Genomic DNA, 20,246 nt, shown 5'->3' with positions numbered 1-20,246 from the left:
TGTAATCTTTAAGTAAATAAATAAATAGAGAATTGTCTTAGAGATTAGGTTGAGAAGCTGATATGTGAGTGCAGAAGCACTGAAGCTTTTCTTTCTTTCATCAGCTTCTGTGAGTCCAGATCTTTCACTAGAATAGCAACAAAATAAGAAACCAAGAGCCACTTAACACAGCTCATTAGTCAGAATCATGTTTTCAAAGATCAATGTGCTTAATGAATGAGAGACCAAATGGCATGCACAATTTTTATTGATACTTTGAACTACATTTAGCAGTAAATCTATTTTACAGATAAACTTTGTTTACCTAGGGAAAGTATGATCATGTTCATCCTTCTGTTTCCCTTTGCTAATTGCCCACTAGTAGTGTGATATGCGAGTGCCCATTGATTCCTGTGGTTTTGATCCTTTTGGGTTTTTTTGAGGGGGGTTATGTCGCTAATTTGATCTTGAAGCTGAGAAACACTAGTGTAGTAATACTTAGGTTTTATCTGATAGAGAAACAGGGTAAGGGTGAAATTGTAAATGTGGGGGTTTTGTTTCCTAAAGTGAGCTGAGTGGTGAGGAGGGGGTATGTTGAATGAAATAAACCTGATCTATAAGGACTTTGAAGACACTTCATTATAATGTTGTTTGTGTATAGAAGCATTTTGCCGACATCTTGTTTTCCCTTCCCACCCCCCAGTAGAAGGAAGGATAATCTGCTGAATAGCAGCAGCATAATGTAAGCCCAGCAGGGCTAGTTCTTGCTCTGGTGTTAAGCTGTGCCTGCAAAGATCACTGTACTGGTGCTCAATTCTACTAGGAATAGTTTGAGACGTTAGTTGTCTGTCAGGGGAAATTAATGTGAGATGTATTCCAGTGGTGCTCAATGGCTAGCTTGCCTTAATTAACTTAGGACACCCTTAAGCTGCAGTGAGTGCCCTGGTGCAGCATAGCACAATACTAGAGCACAAGCAACACCTATTGCAGGCGTGTTTCTGGGCTCCACGCTGCCAGGGAGATAAGAACTGAGTACATCACCATCTAGTCTTTATCCAATTTAACCTTCACCTGTGCTTTCTTGCAGTTAACTTAATTATTAACTCGATAAAGAGCTATAATACTGGATTTCATGTACTAATTTTTAATACCATTTTACATCTCATCTCACGTATGGCCTGCATCTCTTTTGCCTCGTTTTTGGACTTTTTGGCATCAAGGGGCCAAAATGTGCCGTGTTTGCGTGGTTCTTTGAACAACAGGATTTGAATCAGGTATTACTGTTAGGCTGCAGCGCTGTGTGTTAATACATTATGAATACACTGTTCGACTTCCCCTGCTTCACCCCAGTTGGTAACAACCTCAAGGAATTATGGGAGAGGCATTTGTTGCAGATAAAGACTGCGTGTAGTTTCTAGACCTTGCGGTAAAACCTCCATTCAGTTGAGCTGGCTGTTTGACCAATTTGGTTGAGGACTGCAGTCCTGTGAGTGTTGTAGCCACTTGCTTTTTCCCAGCTGATTCTCAGCTGACACACTGGTGATTCAAACAGTTGGGGTAATTGCTCACAAACAGGGATGAGCTGGTTGTGGATTTTATAGGTGTGCGTAACTTCCTGAATATCAGGGTGTACTCAGAAAAACCCTGTAAGAAACGTAGTGTTGGTACGTGCTCCCCAGGAATGATTAATATGAGTAACTACTACTAAAATATGCAGCTGAAAAGTTAGTTATGCCTACTGCAATTGTGAATCGCTGTAATGAATATTTCCGATGTGTCACATGCTTTGCCAAAGCTGTACACCACTGAATAACGTGTCTTCAACAGTCGGGCATTTCTTAATGTTGGACTGCTCGTGCTTTAAAAGAATGCATGACATCTACTATGAAATCTCTCTGATATAAATAAAACACCTTTCTGTGGAATACCTAAAATGGCATAACAACAGGAAAACCATGATATCACAATCTGACAGTTCACTTAGAAAATAATTATTAACACTTGTGCTTAAGCAAAGGGGGTTCTCTACCTGGACAATGTAATGGATTTATGGCTGTAGACTTAAGTTACACATTCAGTTTTACTAACATTCACTAAAATGGAGTATCATAGCAAGTCTTAGTGGTCCCATTAGATACTGTGTTTATTTTACAGAGCCCTTCAGTTAGAATTTGCAAATTCTAATTCTGCTTGGCGTAACAGGAGGAACCCGATGAAGTTACTAGTTTGTCCTCTTTCGTAGAGGTGTTTGCATCACTTAAGGTAAATAGTTATTTGGTATACCTGAGGCTCAGTGGTAACTATGCTGCTAATCAACAGAACCTGCTTTGTTGGTAAATGAAGGTCTACAAATAAAAAAAATTAAGTGAATACTCAATTTACGTCAGGTTCCCCCAGCCTATTTAAATTGCTGTGTACCAAAAAATGTATCAGTGGGAACAAAATAAATATTTAGCCTAAAAATGGTTCTTGTGAACTGTCATGCCTTGAAATTATTCTTTTGAACTATCTGGTGATGTTTCAAAGGCTGAGAACTTTGATATGGAGCTATCACTTTAACCAGTGAGACTTACTATGTTTTATGTAGACCCCTGTAACAGGTAACTGTGCAGAAAGATCTTTTGGGGCATTCATCACCTGGAAGAGATCTTACTGATGGCTTGACAAAACTCATCCGCGCTACAGACATCAGCCATCTGGAATCTGGTGATTTGCTTTGGCTTGGGAAAAACATCAATGCCTTAAATACGGGTGTGTGTAACCAAGTTACGTTACAGGAACCCAGATGCGGCCATCTCGTCCCCAAGAATTGCGGTGCTGAAAGAACAGGTTACAAAATGGGAGTTTTGTTAGCATGAAGTCAGTGGTCTACTGGCAATACTGTATTTTTACAGAACCTTTGATTAAAAACCGTTCCTGACCTTTGCTGCCAGCAGCCTGGGGCTAGGCTATTTTGACTGTAAGTAAATATGTGCAACATTAAGCTAATTTCTCCTCCAGCACTAGGCTGAAATGGTTATTCCCTACACTTGGATCACTAAGCTCTTTTATAAGTTAGGCAGTTATTTCCAAAGCGATGTTTTGCATTGCCAACCCAGGGGACGATCGCAGTGCCTTCCCGGCGGGCCGCTGCATAGGCGGCGCCGCGGGGAAATCCTCCGTTTACAGCCTGCAAGGGAGAATATTGGGAATTTTTAGGTGTTTTTCCCTCAGCTCTCGCAGCACCGGCCCCAGCAGCCGGGCAGAGCGGCCGGGCCGGAGCTCCCCAGGGCGGCCTTCGCTGCCTCCTGGGGCCGCTGCAGGGCGAGCCGCCAGTGCTCGGCGCTGCTCGCTCACCGCGACCCCCTCGTCCGGCACCGCCGTCTCCCTGCGCCACCGGGCTCCGCCGCCACGGCCCGGGCCCCTGCGCCGGCGGCCGCCCCGCGTCCCGCTCCCCGCTCCGGCCTTGCCCCTCCCGCTCCCGCTTTCCCGCGCCGCGGCAGCCGCCAGCGCCGCCCAGCGGCCGCGCCGTCCCGCCGGGAGGCAGCGGGCTCCCCGCCGCGCGCGGGAGGGGCGCCGTGTGGACGGGCCGCCATCTTGGCGGGGCCCGGGGTGGGTGCTGGCACCCTCCGCCTTCCCTGGCGGTCGGCCGCCGTGGCAGGCCGGCTGTGCCCAGGGGCTGGGTGCTGTGCTGCGGCAGGGCCGCGGTGCTGGGAAGGGCCGTGCGCTGGGTGCCGGCGCCCCTGGAGGCTGTGCGGGCCAACCGTGCGCTCTGCCTCAGGTAAAGTGACAGCCATGCCCGTCCCTCAGTGGGTCCTTTGGGCCAGAAGTTCTCGCAGATGGCCCCGATGCCCTGAAATACTCTAGGGGTGCTCTCGATCACTTATTGATGCCACATTCTCTTCCACGATCCTATTTTATTGCTCACCCACGTTTATTTAGTTAGTTATTTATTTAAATGAAGCGGATGCAGTGCTCAGACCAGCACTGTTGAAATAAGCAAACTGGGTCGGACTGTGCTGTGCTCCGCTTTGCGCAGGGCCCTGGCACGGGGCCTGACGTGGGGTCACAAGTCACAGCAGGGGACAGCGCCGGTACCGTCAATTATCCTCTCGGTGGTGGTTGGTAGGGTTAGGAGGCTACACCTCACTCTTTTCCACCCCCCTGGATTTGCAGTTGGGGCTGTGACAGGTATTTTAGAAAGAGCAATGATGTGCCCTAGTGCAGGCATTCCTGTTTTCCAGAGTTCAGCAGGATATTTGAACAGGCTGATGCGCCTGGCTCTGGAAGCAGCCAGGAGTATAAAGTCATCCTCAAAGACAACTGGTGTTGTTGCAGTTCATTTTATTAGTGATCAATTTTGGGTAGCGTGGTGGTTGGTCTGTCACTTGCTTTGTATATTTGATAATATTGTTATTATTTACCCAGTGTGGCTTTAGACACTGTGTGCGATTCATATAACAATCCACCTGAGCTGTATGTGAGTTTAAAATCCCAGCTTTTAATTCTTACACTTTTCTGTAGCTTTCAGAGTTAAATATTTATGTGGATTATTTTGCTGTGTTTTGGTTTTCTTCATATTCTAACATTAGTGGTAATGAATATATAAAGTACTTTGTGTATAAGTGGTGTTAGTTCAACAGCTGTGGTTACAAGCAGCCCACATAATCCTATTAAATCAATATTAAATGTGTGCTACTGAATAGTTGTCTTTGGGATGCTGATGGTCCCAATTTAATTTAAACTTCATCCCACTATGCTTCCAAAAAACCTCAGAGGAAAACAAATCAAAAATCAAATCCCCAAATGAGTAATTCCAAACGGAATAACAGATCTTTCATAATTGGTCCACAGTGGCTTCATTTAGGTGGATATACAGGCGTGTGGTGTGTGACAGCAAACAGTCCAAAACCTGGTCACTGTTCACTGTCACACAGCTAGCAGACGGCAGCTGTGGAGGAGAATGGAGTTTGAGATACTTTTTTTTTGTGATAAGAGAGTTTGTTTATTTTAACTAGGAAATTAGAAGAGGTTGGTTTGAGTTATGATATTTGATGTGAGGAAAAGATTTAAACACTGGAAGTTTCTTCAGAAAGCCAGTTTGCCCTTGCCGTGATGCAGCTGTGCTGCTGCTGGTGCTGTTTTGCAGAATGGCCAAGAATAGATAGTGTGAAGGCTGAAGAGGGGTAGCAACAAGGAAACCCGAAACTTTCCTTTGGAGCTTCTTGATATTCAAAATGGAAACTCTTAAATTATCTTCTAGTTATAACAAGAGCAAAACGCTCTCCCTTGAATTTTTTTTGTGCAGGGCTTGTGTTCAAGGGCTCCTGTTTCTATGCTTGGAGCTGTGTGCAAGGTGAGGGGGGAAAATTACATGGTTGAACTAAATCTTCTAGTTGGGAAGTTGCATATTATTGCAGGGAGTGGTGCGTCAAGTGGAAACCAATTCCAGTGTCCAGTACTTACTGGAGGTGTTGCCATGTTATCTCTAACTGTTTATTAGGTCTTATCACATATTAGAAGATAGTGCACACAGGCGTCGTGTGTTATATGTTACGCTGGGGAAGCAGGAAGGCCATACCTGCAGGTGAAGTGGGAATTCTCCCTTCGAGCAGAATGGTAGGCAGGGAACCTTGTCTGTATGAAAAGGTCTCTGTTTTAATAGGTTGAATCTCTGGGGAAGAACTTGGGACATTATTCATGGGGACTTTTATTGGTGGCTTGATGGGGCTTGCGTTGTTTGTGGTTATAGATCAACAGGCCAGTTTTAGTGCATTGTGGTGCTGCAAAGTTGAAGTTTCCTCACATCCTTATGCCAAAAACAGTGCTTAAGAGATGTAGGTCATGCCTGGCAAGTGCCTGAACTTGGGTCTCTGGTGGGTTCTTCCCTTAGTAGTTGTGTTGCCTTCCGTGTGCAGCCAAGAGGGTTCCAGAGGTTGCGCAGCCGTTGTAGTCCGTCTTATGTGAGCGAGTTATTAGGGAAGGGGAAGGGGAAAAAGTACAGGCAGCAGTGTAGGCTTGTTGAAACCATTACTGGCGTTCAAAGCTACATTGGAAGTGTTGGTGTGTGTGTATGTATGTATGTATGTGTATGTGTAAATGTAAAAAAATCAGTACAACAGTGAAAGAAAGGAAATGGCAAATGTAGCCAGCATTTCAACTGTGGAAGTTGTATGGTTCTTGTTTTCCTCTGAAGCTGCCTGCTGAATGGAAATCTGGCAGTAACAAAGCAGTGCAACCTTTTATTTTGGGATTTTGATTCAGCATATGAAAAGTGAGAAAATATTACTTAAACTCAAGAGAGAAAACAAAACACATTGATTTTTCTGTTGTCTTTTAAGACACTGCAAGTTTAAGTGTGTTTGTCTTGGCTGTGACAGTGAGAGAAGCTCAAATACCTTAGCAGCAGCAAGAAGTTCTCAACTGCGGTCTGCCTCTGTGCTAGCCTGCATTTTAGAATTATTTAAGCAAAGTGCAGAATTATGTTCTGAGTCTTGCCATTCCCAAACAAATCAGATTGCTAATACTGATGAAGGATGAGAATGGTGTACAAATACAGCAAATAAGGAATTTGCCATTTTTCAGCCCAAGAGAAAGCGTGACTGGCTAGCAGATTTGCATACAGACTACACAGATGCTAAGTATTTTTCCTTAAGTAATGATAATAATTTGTTATAATAAATACCTTTATTTCAACTTGACCAGCAATGAGAAGTAATGCAAGTTATTTTTGTTGTTGCCATAAACTCTTTTAAGTAATTATGGCTTACTCTCCAAAGTTAAATCACGATATTCTTATGTTCATTTCAGCTTCCTGAGAAAGCGATGATGAATAAATACTTCAACATAGCCCCTTGGGGTCTGTGGTACATTACAAAGATCCAGTATTTAGTAGATACAACCAAAAATAACCTGGGGAAACCTTGAGTCTATTGACTAGGTTTTAGCTAGTGATGGGCCCCTGAGAAAAAGCCATGGACTTAAACATCTGTGAACTCAAGTTCAGATTCAGATCTGTTTTTGTTTTACAGCTTCCTCTTATCTTTGTAAGCAGAACCAAAACCATGGTTTCAAGTCTCTTTTGTCCTGAGGATTAGATGTGTGCGTTTGAAACTAAATCCAAATTTGGTGGTTTAGGCTTGTGGGAGTTTTTGTTGTTTTTTTTTTTTTTTCTTTAAATGAGACAAAGTATGAGTGCCACCTTAGCAGCTGGCCATATAAGCTGCCGTTTCACCATGGCTAAATTAGGATTCTCAGTTTAAGTGTAAAATTGGTCCTTAGGAAAGGGAAGAACACAAGATGCTGCCCTAAGACAGTTGGCAGGTGGCAGGTTGACATAGCATTTTCCTCCAAACCTGTGCGGGGCCCCTCAATCTTGACTTGAACCCAAGTACTGGAATGATAATGCACTGGTGAGCAGAGACTGTTTCCAGCACGGACAACAGTTGCACACACACAAAGTGCGTGAAGGAATCAGATTAGATACACTAGCCATTTTCTGTTGTAAGCAAGTATGCAGACAAGGCATTTGTAATTGCAGTTGGTTTTCTGCAGGAATTGTTGTATTCTGTTACATTCTTTTCACAGCAACATTAGGGAATTCTTTCAATTAGACATCTTGTGAAATTGTTTTAAAAAATGGTATTCTTCTTAGTTTACAAATAGACCCTGGAGCCAGGCTAGTGGTTTTGTTTTGCATGGTTGTGGGGAATTGTTTAATTCTCCTTTCCGAGTCCTCTTTCTCTGGGTCAGCAGCCAGCAGTGAGGAACATTAAGTAAAAATAAAACTCCTATTTTTAGTTCAGCTACATAATGTCCTATTTATAATACTGAAATTTCAGCTACCTGGCCCCTTTCAGTTCACTGAACCATCTCTCCTCTGTTAGCCCTTCTTGCTCCTTTTTTCACACCTGCCCCATTTGATTCTTCTGCAGTTCTTTTCATAGGTTTGGGGATGCTTTTCCAAGAGGAGCTCTTAATTCTGCACCGTGCTGACAGCTATCAGTTCAAGTACTTTGACTAGAAGTAAGGGCAAGTAGCAGCTAGCAGGGGATACTCAGAACTTGGCATAAGTCAGCCTCAAAATTTTAACACCATGGAACTCTTGGAAAAAAAAAAAAAAGCTGCTGCAATCATAATGATGTATCAGTTTCTACAGCATCCAGATAAATGTTTGCTTCTGGTTTCAGTCCCTCATGACTACTGAAAATAAGATACTTTAACTTCATTTTCCTCAGGATGATACATGACAGTAATTTTCTTTTTTTCCCCCTTTTGTTTTGTATAAATTTTAACCCAGCTCACCACACTAACAATAGACCAGTGAGAGGGAGACAAAGAAGAGCAGATACATAAACATCTCATGGCTAGCCAATAAGCTGCCTACTATTTGGAAGTGAAATTGTTAAAAATGTGTTGAAAACCTCAGAGTCTAGCTGAAGTATGGGGGTTTGGCGAGTAAAAGATGGCCCTCAGCACAGGACCTGGGGGAAAATGGGTCTGGGCAAAGGCAGTTTTCACCCTGCCCTGCCCGCAGTCCTGGAGATAAGGCGGTAATTGTAACAACAGGAATAGTTCCAAAGTACCTTTGTCAGCTTAAAGAGTTAAAAGGAAATTTTGTCGTGCTACTGGGCACGGTTCTGCCGCCATCATAGGGTGGACTTCAAAAAGGTAATATCACTCTGGTTAAGCCAAAACTAATGTAGAAAAGTTCCCCGTTAGAAACAGCTTATGAAACCAGACAGACCCTGTTATCCACCGGGGACCAGGCACTGAAAATAACTTTTGTAAAACATTTTATTTATTTCCTTCATATGATGTATCTCACTTGAAAGAAATGAAATGACTTGTAAACCTACTGCTTTTCAACTGGGTTGAGTCATGCTAGAGACGGATGAGTTGGATGGGGGCGGAGGAGGAGGGAATGTAATTCTGGTAATGTGAAGACCTTGTCATTGTGTGGCAAAGTTTGAGTTTTAAGAGTCATGATTGTGCTGGAGAGAAATTTGTGCACGATGTGTATGATACGTGATGCCAGATGTACTGTGTTGGGCTGGGCTGTGTTGGAAACTGAATAAGTAGATTGAGCAAGTGTTAGCCAGGCATGGTCGGTTTGTTTTAACAGGGGTAGCAAAGTCTGATGGCTGGAAACAGCTGTTCTTTAAGAAAATGCGGAGCTGTTTTAAAAGAGGCAAAAGTAATGTAAAACCACAATTTAAAGAAAACAAGCAACAAACCCTGTAACCCATGCTGCTTCACAAAATGCAGTGGCAGAGGTACAGAACACTTTATGTGATTAGATTCTATAAATAAATGGCTCTGTATTTAATGAAATTTCAGGTATCTTCTGAACAACAACAAAAACTATTGTTTCTTCATGTCCTGTTTCATCTCCTTACTTGAATACAGATCCAAAGAGAATTTCTCATTCTCAGAGAGCTCTTTTTTCCTCTTTAATATGCGTTTTCAAATGTTGGAATAAGTGCTTGAAAATGAAAAATACTCTTATGGCTGTTCTGCCTCAAAACCATCTGTAGTTGGGCAAAAGATTCCTTTTGGAGAGAAAGGCAATGGTTGGAATGAGGTTAGGTGGGATAAACTTGTAATTCTATTGTTTTATTTAGTACTGCAGTACCTGTGAGAGGAGAGAAAGGTGGTAGGGCAGAGAGATGCAAAAGAGGGCTGTTTGAGGGTTGTCAGACCCTGCTTGAGGAGAGACCGCCTGGGTGAATGACGGCAACAGAAGGCTAAAATTAGAAAATGCAAAGAAGTGATAGGGTGAGAAGAGCCCCTTGGAAAATGTCCACGGTGTATGAAGGGAGGAGGAGGAAGAGGAGGCTACTGAACATAGCTCTGAGAAGAAAGGCAGGGAGGAGGCCCACTGAGTATACAACTGTGTACCAAACTGAAGTTTGAGAGATGGGTAATTTGTGACATCAAAGATACCAGTGGGGGGTTGTAAGAGACAATAAGGAGAAAACAGTGTTAGGTCTTGAATTTAAGAAGGCCATCAGTGGTGCCTGTGATGGCTGTTTTACCAGAAGCTAGAAAATGCATTTCTGTAGACCTCGGATGGAGACTGCTCTGGCCTCACAACAGCTTCCTGAGTGAAGAAATTCCCAGTTTTAACCTTCTTTACCTTTAACAAGTGATGATTGTTTCATGTCATGTAACAGACATCCTTCAGCTGTTCATTAAATGACTAATAATCTTGCACTTTATACTGTCATAAATAATGTGTGTTAGATGTGACCATTCCTGGCAGAGCTCCAAACTCTGTTTTTGCAAAGAAGCGTTTGTTTGCCTTCTACGTAATAATGATCAAGGGAATGAAGATGCTGCTATAGTATTTTTTGGAATATTTGCAGTGTTTACTGCAACGTAATACAGTCACTACTCATTGCATTCTCCCAAATTATTTTTTAATGACATACACTGGCCTCCTTCCTGATCTCCCTTCCTCCATTCGCCTTTCACTTTGAGCAGAATCTTTTCCAAAGCGATCAGCTGGATCAGACCCAAGTACAAATATACTAAATTATGCTGTTGTTCCTCTGATTCTCCTGAAGTTCCGCCCCTGCCCCTGGCCCATGTTTAATGCAAACCCATTTCATACTGTCTTCTTGCCTTTGTGGTGTTTAGTACAGCCTTTCAGCTATTTCTGTGTATGTAATTTCACTGTCCCTTTTTGGTCTCCTTTTCATAAACTTTGCAAACAGTTCCAAACTGGTAAAGTTTTCAAACCTGATGCTTTACTCATTTCTAGAGCCTTAAGTGCCAACTTAGTATAACTACATCTGCATCTGCAATTAAACATCTTCACTTAGAGATGGTTTAAGACAGAAGCAATATGGAAAACATGAATTCAGAGACAGCATGGTTATTCCTTTCATTTATGTTAGAGAAGGACAGTTCCTGGAGGCTGTAATGGCTTCAAATATTTTCTTTGAATTAAATGAAAAACTACTATTGCTCTAGAGCATAAAATATGACAATAAAATGGGAATAGACTGCTTACTTTCGCACACTTGCATTCTGTGGATCAAAGGGCAGGGCCAATAATGAAAAAAGTGTGTGAAAACAGTTTGCATCCATGTGGCTTTGATTCATTAAGGTAGCTAGTGCACTGAATGGCCTTGAAAATATTTGTCCATAAGCAGAGGGAGTATTTATAAACGCAGATGATGAATAATTTCTTATGGTGGTATAACTGAGCAAGCTTGCCTGTTTCTTGGACGCTAACAGAAGAGATTGGTTTTCTTCCTTGTGAGAAGGAGCCAGTGCCTGTCTGTTGGGTTGTATTAACCAGTGTTATCAAATTAAACTTTAGGTGAAATTCCACCAGGAAGGCAGCTGAGCCACTGTTTCTGGTATATGTGAGGAATATGACTGGAACACTGCTTTGGCTTTTGCTTTAGAAGTCTTGATTTTTTTATTAGTATCCAAAAAATGAAGAAGATACAGAAGAAATACAAATTCCATCTGATACTTGAATATGTATGAGAAAGAGAAGGCTATCTTAGGAGGCAGCTGCAAATAAGAGAGTCTTATTCACAGGAAATTGGGAGCACAGTTCAAAGAATATATTTAAGAAAGTCAGCAGCATTGAAGTAGCTAGAAAAGAATGTGTGGTAACAGAATACTATGCTAATAATAAATAGATATACAATGCTTCTGCAACCAGTAATAACACAGAAAAGAGTATGTAACTGTCTTCCCCTGAGATGGGGATAACGAAGCAGAGAAGAAGTAGAAGTTAAGCTTGAGATACAAACTGTGGCTTCAGAATCCAGAGGTGGTTCGGGAAGTATCTTGGAAATTGAGAGCCTTTGAGATATTGCCTCTTCCTTGAATGGTTTTGTAAAAATTAAAATACCAAATTAATTGGAGAGAAAACTGTTCTTCGTATTTTGTCTTAAAATTAGGAATCTGAAAAATTATTTCCCATCCTAGCCAGAAAATTTCTGACTTTTATTCAATGAAACTAGTAGGTTGAGAAGCATAAGCTTATCTTGAAATTAGGTAGCTTGGCAGTATTGCATCTATGAGAGGTTACTATCAGTCCAGTCATTTCTATAGTGTATTAGCAACAGCTTAGTAGCCAGCTGTAAGATGATCCCAGAACACATTAAGTTCACAGATTCAGCTGATAGATAATGCAGTCCTAAAGTCCTTGCTCTGCTGAAAAACAGCGTGGCTAACTGAATGAATCTACCGGAGAAAGACTTACTGGCAGTGATAGCAACATTATTGAATTTAATAGGGAATAAATAATAAATACTGAGGCCTTTATGGTTAAATACAGATTGTCCTTTATCTTTGCTATATGCTGAGACTAAATGGTGAAAAATATTGCTAGAATTTTATGGTTTGCTACCAGCTATGTTTAGCATTTAAGATACTGCTTTATTGTGTATCCTCCAGGTTTTCAATTCTAAACCTGGTTTTCCTAAATAGACTTGGGCTCTGGAAATCTGACTGATTGCTGTAATTTGCAAGAGCAATTGTGTAGTTGCATTTTGCAAACTAGGTGGTAAAAAATTCATTTCGTGGAAGACAGAACAAGGTATGAATTTATGTTTCAGCAAAGCTTTCTTTCCACCACTGAATATCATGATATCTGTCTAAAAATAATAGACCATCAGTACTGCATGAAGACAGATGTGCATGAACCTCTGAGCACATGTAGAGAACTTGGTTTTCTTCAAAAGACTGGGGATCCCGAGGTCATTAAAATGCCATGAAACCTTTGGTTTTGATTACCATTTTGGAACTCCTCTGGAGCAAGGAGAAAACCAACAGTGAATAGGCAAAAGGTAGGCCCCAAAATTTGTGTGTGATGCCCCAAAATTTGTGTGTGGTGCTCTAAACAGCAAGTTCTTCACTGGCACATTCTTGCCCTTTCAGCTGAAACGGGGCATGGAAGAGTTGAAGACTGGTGTGGGATTCTGGAGTGCTTTGCTGCCTTGCCCTTTTTGCTGTCTTTAGACCATTTTGGGGAGAAAAAAATTCTAATGCATATTGTGGATTTCTGCTTCTGCATGGAGATTTTGCATCCTTGAGATCATGGCTCTTGAATGAGACGGCAGCAAAACCTCATTCGTCCCTCTTGTCCCAAATGCTTAGTCATTAAAATGAACTAATGTCAGAAAATTTTAGTTGTGAAAATTTTAGTAATATTGAGAGGCAATAATATTCCTTAAGTGATTGAAGTGAAGCATGGACTTAAAGGGTAAAAAGCCACTGCTCCAGAAAAACTTCCAGTTGGTTAAGTAGGATTTTTCCCTCAAGAGTAGCTCTGAATCTGGTCTGTTTCTGCAGACCCATTTTTTGCTGCTAATTCATGTTTTGCATATGCATAAGTAGGACTGGTCTGTTCGGGTGTTTGGTGTCCCAGGCTCTGAAAGTTCTCACTTCGGTTGGTTAAGTAGAGAAAAACAATAAAATTGACAGGTATATGTCTCCTTTAATTCAGCTGTGGAAAAATCCAGTTGCTCCATCAATTTGAGTGACAGCTTTGGACAAGAAATCATCATGTTTATTTTCCTCCCAGTCATCTTCCTCATTGTTAAAGGACAGGCAAGTAGATACTGTTTCACTGCTGGTAACGTTCATGGCAGCATAGAAAATTAGCTTTAAGTAGGTGTATTCCTGAAATGTATGTTTTTCAGTCCCTGTCAGGGATTGGAATTTATTTGCTGTTACACTTTTAGTTGCTAGTTAACATATTTTTGTGTTTTATTCTTGGGACCTCTATCACAGATGCCTGTGGCTCATCAACAGGTGCTCTGCACGTGTTTTGCATGGTAAAATTTGGTACAAAAATTAGACTTGTACACAAGCTCCTGTTTGTCATGCTTTTTTGATTGGAAATGAGAACTGACCCACAATGCTAAAAGTTGTTGTCCTGTTTGAAAATGGTTCAACTCAATTGTACAATTTATTCTACACAGAAATAAAAGTAAAGCAGATGAAGATCCTCTTCCCTTACTGCACCTGTCAAGTTCTCTATTAATGATGGCACATTAAGAAGAGGAGGAACATGCTATTCATTGTTTCTTTACTGATAACGTAAAGCAGTTACTCTTGACTGGAATTTGGAAAAAGCAGTGATGTTTCTAGCAAATTATTCCTGACTTGATACTTAGTGCCCCTGAAACTGTATAATTTTCATGCCGCCTTCTGAATGTTATCCTTTTCTAAACTCTCTTAGTTTTGGCCCTTTCCCCTTTTTCGCTATCTCTGTAACTGTGTATAAACATAAATAAACACAAATTAAGATATTAAGTAGCTTTTGATACGAATATGTGCAATAGGAAACTTCCTGTTACCTGACCCTTTAAGGATTATACAGCACATTGCAATGTTGCTACTATAACTTTCTAGACTAACGTGATCCATTTTGTTTTTCAAGCAGAATGCAACGATCTTTGAGTTTCCCCTTGCTGCTTTTCCTTCTGACATTCTGCTATAGTTCTGCAGAAGGAGGACCAGGAGTCCCTTTTTAGACAATGACCGCAATTTCCTGTGAAGGAGAGTTTTTGCCTTCCTCTCAAATGTGTGCACACCTTACAGGCTTATTAACCTTTAAGATAGACAGAACTTTTCTTGTGCAGTGGTGCGTAAGGTGCATAACGATAGAGGCTGACCCTTGTAACCTTTCTGCTTTTACTAGGTACAAAACTTTAATAAGCAAGTGTTGGGTCTCTCGTGTCTTGGCTGATTGTCTTAGTGCTGTTCTCTTTCCCAGTGTATCTGTGATACTGATTATAGCAGCTGTCAAGGCATGTTGAAATGACCACTGTAAACTACCACCACTGCTGAAGGAACGCTCTGTGTGGCTGTTCTGACTCCATGACAGTCTCTCCCCGAACACGGTCGCTGCTTCCAGACACGTGGGGTATCGAGCCGGGAAAGCCATTTTCCTTGGGTGGTTGTGCATCATGCCTAATTTTTTCCCTACTTCTCCCTGAGCTGGCAGTGATTCCAGAGGCAACAAAGCAGTTCATTGACAATCATCCAGGAAGAATTGCTTTGTTTTCTTTATTAAACTGTGAGTTTATAAGACAGAGACTGGAATGGGCTTCGTTCTAGTAAGTTAGAACAGCCTAGAGGGTTTTCTGTGCTATACCAGCAGTCTCCTGTGTACCGATGGTAACATCCCTACTGCAGTGTAAATCGCTGGGTAGCTCAGCATACCTTTTATTTAGCTGAATATAAATAAACAGCAGGATACTTGAAAGAAATAACACTCCAGAGAAAACACAATCCTTGTGCAATTAGAGCATTTCTATTCAGATAATTGCTCACTGAAATTATAAGCTTGGATCTAATCCTCAAAGGATATAGAAAATTGGCAGTTCCAGGATGATCTGCTTCTTTCACTCTTTTCCCTCCACTAATGCAGGAATATCTTTGTTTCTCAAACTGTAAATGCTGATTTTTTTTTTTTTTTTTGGCCTTTTTTCCTGCTATAGTGAGAGTGATACTGAAAATGACAAAATAGCAAAGGATGCCCTGGAGATAATCTAATTTTTGAGGGAATCTGTGTAGAGGAGTGATAACAAGCATGGTAATTTACTGCTGCTTGAAAGAAAAACATGACCTCATGCAGTTACGGAAGGGCTTGCCCTAATTATGGGTGCAGACAGGGTGGTCACTAGGGTATTGGTGAGACAGGCAGTAATCTCCACAAACAAGTATTTACCTCAGTGAGACTGGTCTCTATTACCCTTTCTTTTATAGGACTGTGCTTTCTGTGAATATATTTTTCCATTTCTAGGAACTGTAACTTGGTGGTTACGCTAGGAGGTAGAAATAGAGTTCTGTTCCTGACTGTCCTGTTGACTTCAGATGTGAGTTTAGGCAGTCTAACTCCATTTCTTTGCATCTTTTCCCATATCTATAAAGTGGGGATTACCAGCCATGGGTAGAGTGCTTTTGAGATACTTCACATGCTTTAATTTGGTTTCTTGCTTCGCTTCTCTGTTTGTCAATATTTTTGTAAATCCTTAAATTTTCTGTTAAACTGAGACCCATAAAAGCCAGAAAACTGGGAGTACAAAGACACTTCCCTATTGCGCTACTCAGCAGAGTGCTCTGAAAAAAGTGTTTTGGCCAGAAAGAAACTGTTTTTAAATACTGATGCATAAAACAAATCTCCCCTGTAATCCATGTCACTGCTTTGTTCAGTTGTGTTTTCTTAAATGGCTTCTCAATTCTGTTTGCAACGCATTTTATGAGACATATTTGCACTTGCAGTTTATGGAAACACTTGCTGCTTTGAACACCTGCCAAAAAGTAGATTTTTTAAAGGATGGAACTAGAATAAAGATCTTAGGGTGTGTTGCAGTTCATAAGATTAAAATCAAAAGTTTTAAAAAATAACAATTCAACACATTAATTACTGAAAAATGGTTGAATTAATTGATAAAGCAAAATGTGAAGCCAGTAAAGATGTGTATGAAGTACCCTTACTGGTATTGAAAACTGTCTCTATATTTATATGAGAAGATTCCAGCTCAGAACAATCAAATATTGCCCCCTATATGACTTAGAAATACTTATTGGCTGGAGGACTAAATATACCTTGAAATAATTTTTCCTGTGTGCAGTTTTTTCCTGCATATTCTAGAGCTCAGATTTTTTTCACAAATAGATGAAAAAATGGGTGTGTATCCATATGCAGTTTCTGTGCACCGGGCCTCTTCCCCAGCTCTTTAACATTTAAGGGAAGGGAAAAAGTGTGGGTGTGAAAGTACGGGGGCAGTTTGAGAAGTTGCTCTTTAAATGGTATGGGATTGTGTCACTCTGTCTCATAAGTTACATCCTCAAACCATCATTTACTTCTTAATCCTCCTTTTGAATAATGAATATTCATCTAATCTGTTCTTGGTTCTCCACGTAACTCCCATCACTGAAGAACATTTTTCCACAGCCACAGAAAGGCACTCTGAATTTCACTCCTCAGGACCACTGTGGCTTGGATTCACAGGGGCTTGCTCTGCTGTGTTTTGAGCAAGCCTGGAAGGTCTGGGTACAGGAGGAAGAGGTGAAACTGTTTTCCTTCCACCGTAGAGTGTGATGGCATGTGTCAGTTCCAGTCCCCAGCATAAGGTAAAACTGACACAGACTAAGCCTCTGCCTCGAGGGACTGTTTTTATTGATTTGGAATTGGTAAAATATAGTGACAGTCTGCTCAGTGTCCTCCCCATTCATGCTCTGTTTGACACTCCCAAATGGCTGCAGAGTAAATCCACAACAATTGAGGATTCTTTTGAGCTGAGGAAATGCTTGTTGACAAATTTTCTTGATTTTAAGTTTGAATCATGCTGTTAGATCAGGGCACAGCAGACTTAATGGCTGATGAAGTCATCCATGTTTTCCTTTGTCGCTTGTGGTCTGCTGAATGTTCACTTGTATTACTGCAGGACGCAAGTTTATGAAGTTGATGTGTTGTTATCAAAGCCTTTTAGTGTGGCCATTATACACCTCTTTTTTTCCTCCTCTTTAGCAGTCAGCCATCTGCAAGAGCTGTTTATTGTATCCAAATGATTGTGATAGCATTCAGTTAGGGCATAAACAATATCAGAGCTGGTTTCATTAGCAAAGGGCATGCAGAATCAATGTCTAGGTCTGATTCCTTCATTCTTGAACTTGTATCAATCTAATTCATGTTTAAGTTGTTAACTTCTGATTTATCTGAGCTCGAGTGAAAACAGATACAAGTCCACAGACTGACACTATTCATGTTGATGGGAAACCATTTATATTGCTGCCAAATTGCTGGGGTTTTTTATTACAGTGGCAGTGAATAAAAGCCAGAGTAAATCATAAATTTCACTACCTATATAATATGAGAGAAACTGAGATATCTTACAGTAGCAGCCCTAAATTAATTCACAACAGTCATTTATCTTCATTGTTTTCTACAGAGATTGGCTGAACGTTTTAAATACACGTAGCTTTTTATGGGCACTGATTATAAAATATTGTTACCTTTCTTAGTGTTAAAACACTCTTCGCTGATTATATAGTATTTAGCCCAGAGAGGAAAACAGTAGAAGCACTCCCATGTCAAATTTTTATTTCCGTAGCTTCTCAAAGAATATTTAAAAAAACATAATCTCGTGAATCTGAACTTAGGCTGCTAGATTTCTACATTTCTGGAGGGAGTATATCACAGATGAAGCAGGCTTTCTCAGGGGGGATTATACCTCATTACTTGAGAAAGTTAATTGGTAGTGCAAAGCCCACAGACACATCGACTTCATCTGCAGACACAAGATACCTGAGCTGACCACAATAACCTCATTTTCTAGACTTAAAAAGGAGAAAGGAGACAGGCTTGTGCACTTAAATATTATGAATTTAACTAGGGTGAGTCTATAAGCCGCTGAAGCAAATGATTCCACTTGATGCATTACTGAATGCTGGCAGGAATCACCTGTACTGTCTCACCTCAGGCTACGCTACCGTTCTGCCATGCGGCTCTTCGATTGAGCGCTCCTTGGGGGAGGGTCACTGTGCACAGCACGGAGGAGCACGTGCATGGAGATTTGTATGTGGATGGTCAGGAAGGGAGTTAACCACCAAAACTAGCTGCAAGCTTCTCTGTGTCATCAGATTCCTGTGAATTCATGTGAAAGACAGCGGGACTGGAAGAGCAGCTTGCCTGTGTAAGGAATGTGTACAAAAGATGGGAGTCAGAGGGACTTGGACACACCAGCATCTTCTGTCATACCGTATAAAAGGCTGCCTGAGACTTACTGCAATGTACCTGGTTTTGCATTTGTATAGACTTTTCTGAAATACAGCTTACTTTTTCTTTGAATCTCCTTTAATACATATGTTGATATTGTTACTGGAGTGAGCAGAGGCCTTTTATTTCTGTGTGTCTGTGGGGAAGGTCCCCATGTCTGTTCAGCATCCAAGCTGAATGGATATTAAAACTGGTGCTGACAATATCATGTCATCACCAGTTCTTTGGAATAGGGCTTGTGCTCATCACAATGTTGAGTGTTTCTTACAGTACTGCATTCAAGAAGGCATAAAATTTCCAGTGCAGGAAAAAGGCTGGATTTTAGCAAATAAAAACAAGGTTGTTTTAAAATAAGACAATATTTGACACAACAGCAGAGGCTTCTCAGCATTTACTGCTGTAGCTGTTGTTGCCTCTTAGGGACAACCGGATATTACATGCCTGGAAAGTCTGTACTAATCTTCAAGGGTTTTATGATTTTTCTTACTGCCAGTGGTTAGCACATATCTGTACCTAAAACCACATATCCATACCTAAATCACCCTTTCTCGTTATAATTTGTGCAATCAGAAGAATCACTGCTCACTCAGGTACTTCAGGCACGTTTTAGGACACAGGGACTGCTTTTTGTTTCAAGAAATGGCAGCGAATGGCACTGGGTCATGGCACCAGCAGCTCTTGCTTAGGCTGCAGTTAAAGGCCTTCATTAATTTGTTGTCCAGCACTTTGTACCTGTGCAAAATACAGGTAGAATGTCACTAAACCAAAAAGGTTGCTTGTTACAGGGACAGATTTATTGAGATGGGGTGAAGGGCCAAGAGGGTTGCCTTTTGCCTCTGCCTCCACTTTGCATTGCCTGGTATGCTCTCCCACATCCTGGTCACGTAAGCAGGAGCAGCTGTGTGATTCCTCCATCCACACTCCAGCTGCTTCTGTTTTTACATCACCTCATGTACTTCAGAGGTTCTTGGGCCATAAACTGAAGCTCATTTCACTAAGCTAGTGGGAGAATCTGCTGCTCCCAGAAACTTATCTCTGCCAGAGGTTTCTGTATTGCAACAGAAGCTGTGTGAACGCTCCCTAAGCAATTCTACTTAATGGTGTTAATCCGCCTTTGCTGGAGGGTACTGACCTGGTGGATAACGATGAGAAGGTAGAGATGGGTGCAGACTTCAGCTGAATCTGGCAAAGATGTCTGTCTGTGGTTTCCAGTGGTTTGCGGACAGGTGGCCATCTTCCAGGCCTGCCAGTGGAGCTGCTCTGCAACCTATTTCTGTCAAATTAGACAGCTCTGGTACAGCTGTTTCTTGTAGCCTGTCAGGTTTGTCTGAAACATTTGGGGCAGTGCTCACACAGCACGTCTGAGATGGTGGCAATGGCATCGTGTTGGAGGATACACCTTCCTTTAGGGACATGGGTGTTTACAAGGTTTGTGATGCCACCCTTGTGTAAGCGGATGGAGCCTGTATTGATTCACACCAACAAAAAATGTAGCCCATAAACATGGAGAAGCAGGGAAGGCTGATCA

This window comes from Leptosomus discolor, chromosome 8 (assembly GCF_034619465.1).
Source record: "Leptosomus discolor isolate bLepDis1 chromosome 8, bLepDis1.hap2, whole genome shotgun sequence".
Classification (NCBI taxonomy): Eukaryota; Metazoa; Chordata; class Aves; order Leptosomiformes; family Leptosomidae; genus Leptosomus; species Leptosomus discolor.
Note: the sequence above shows the minus strand (reverse complement) of the source record.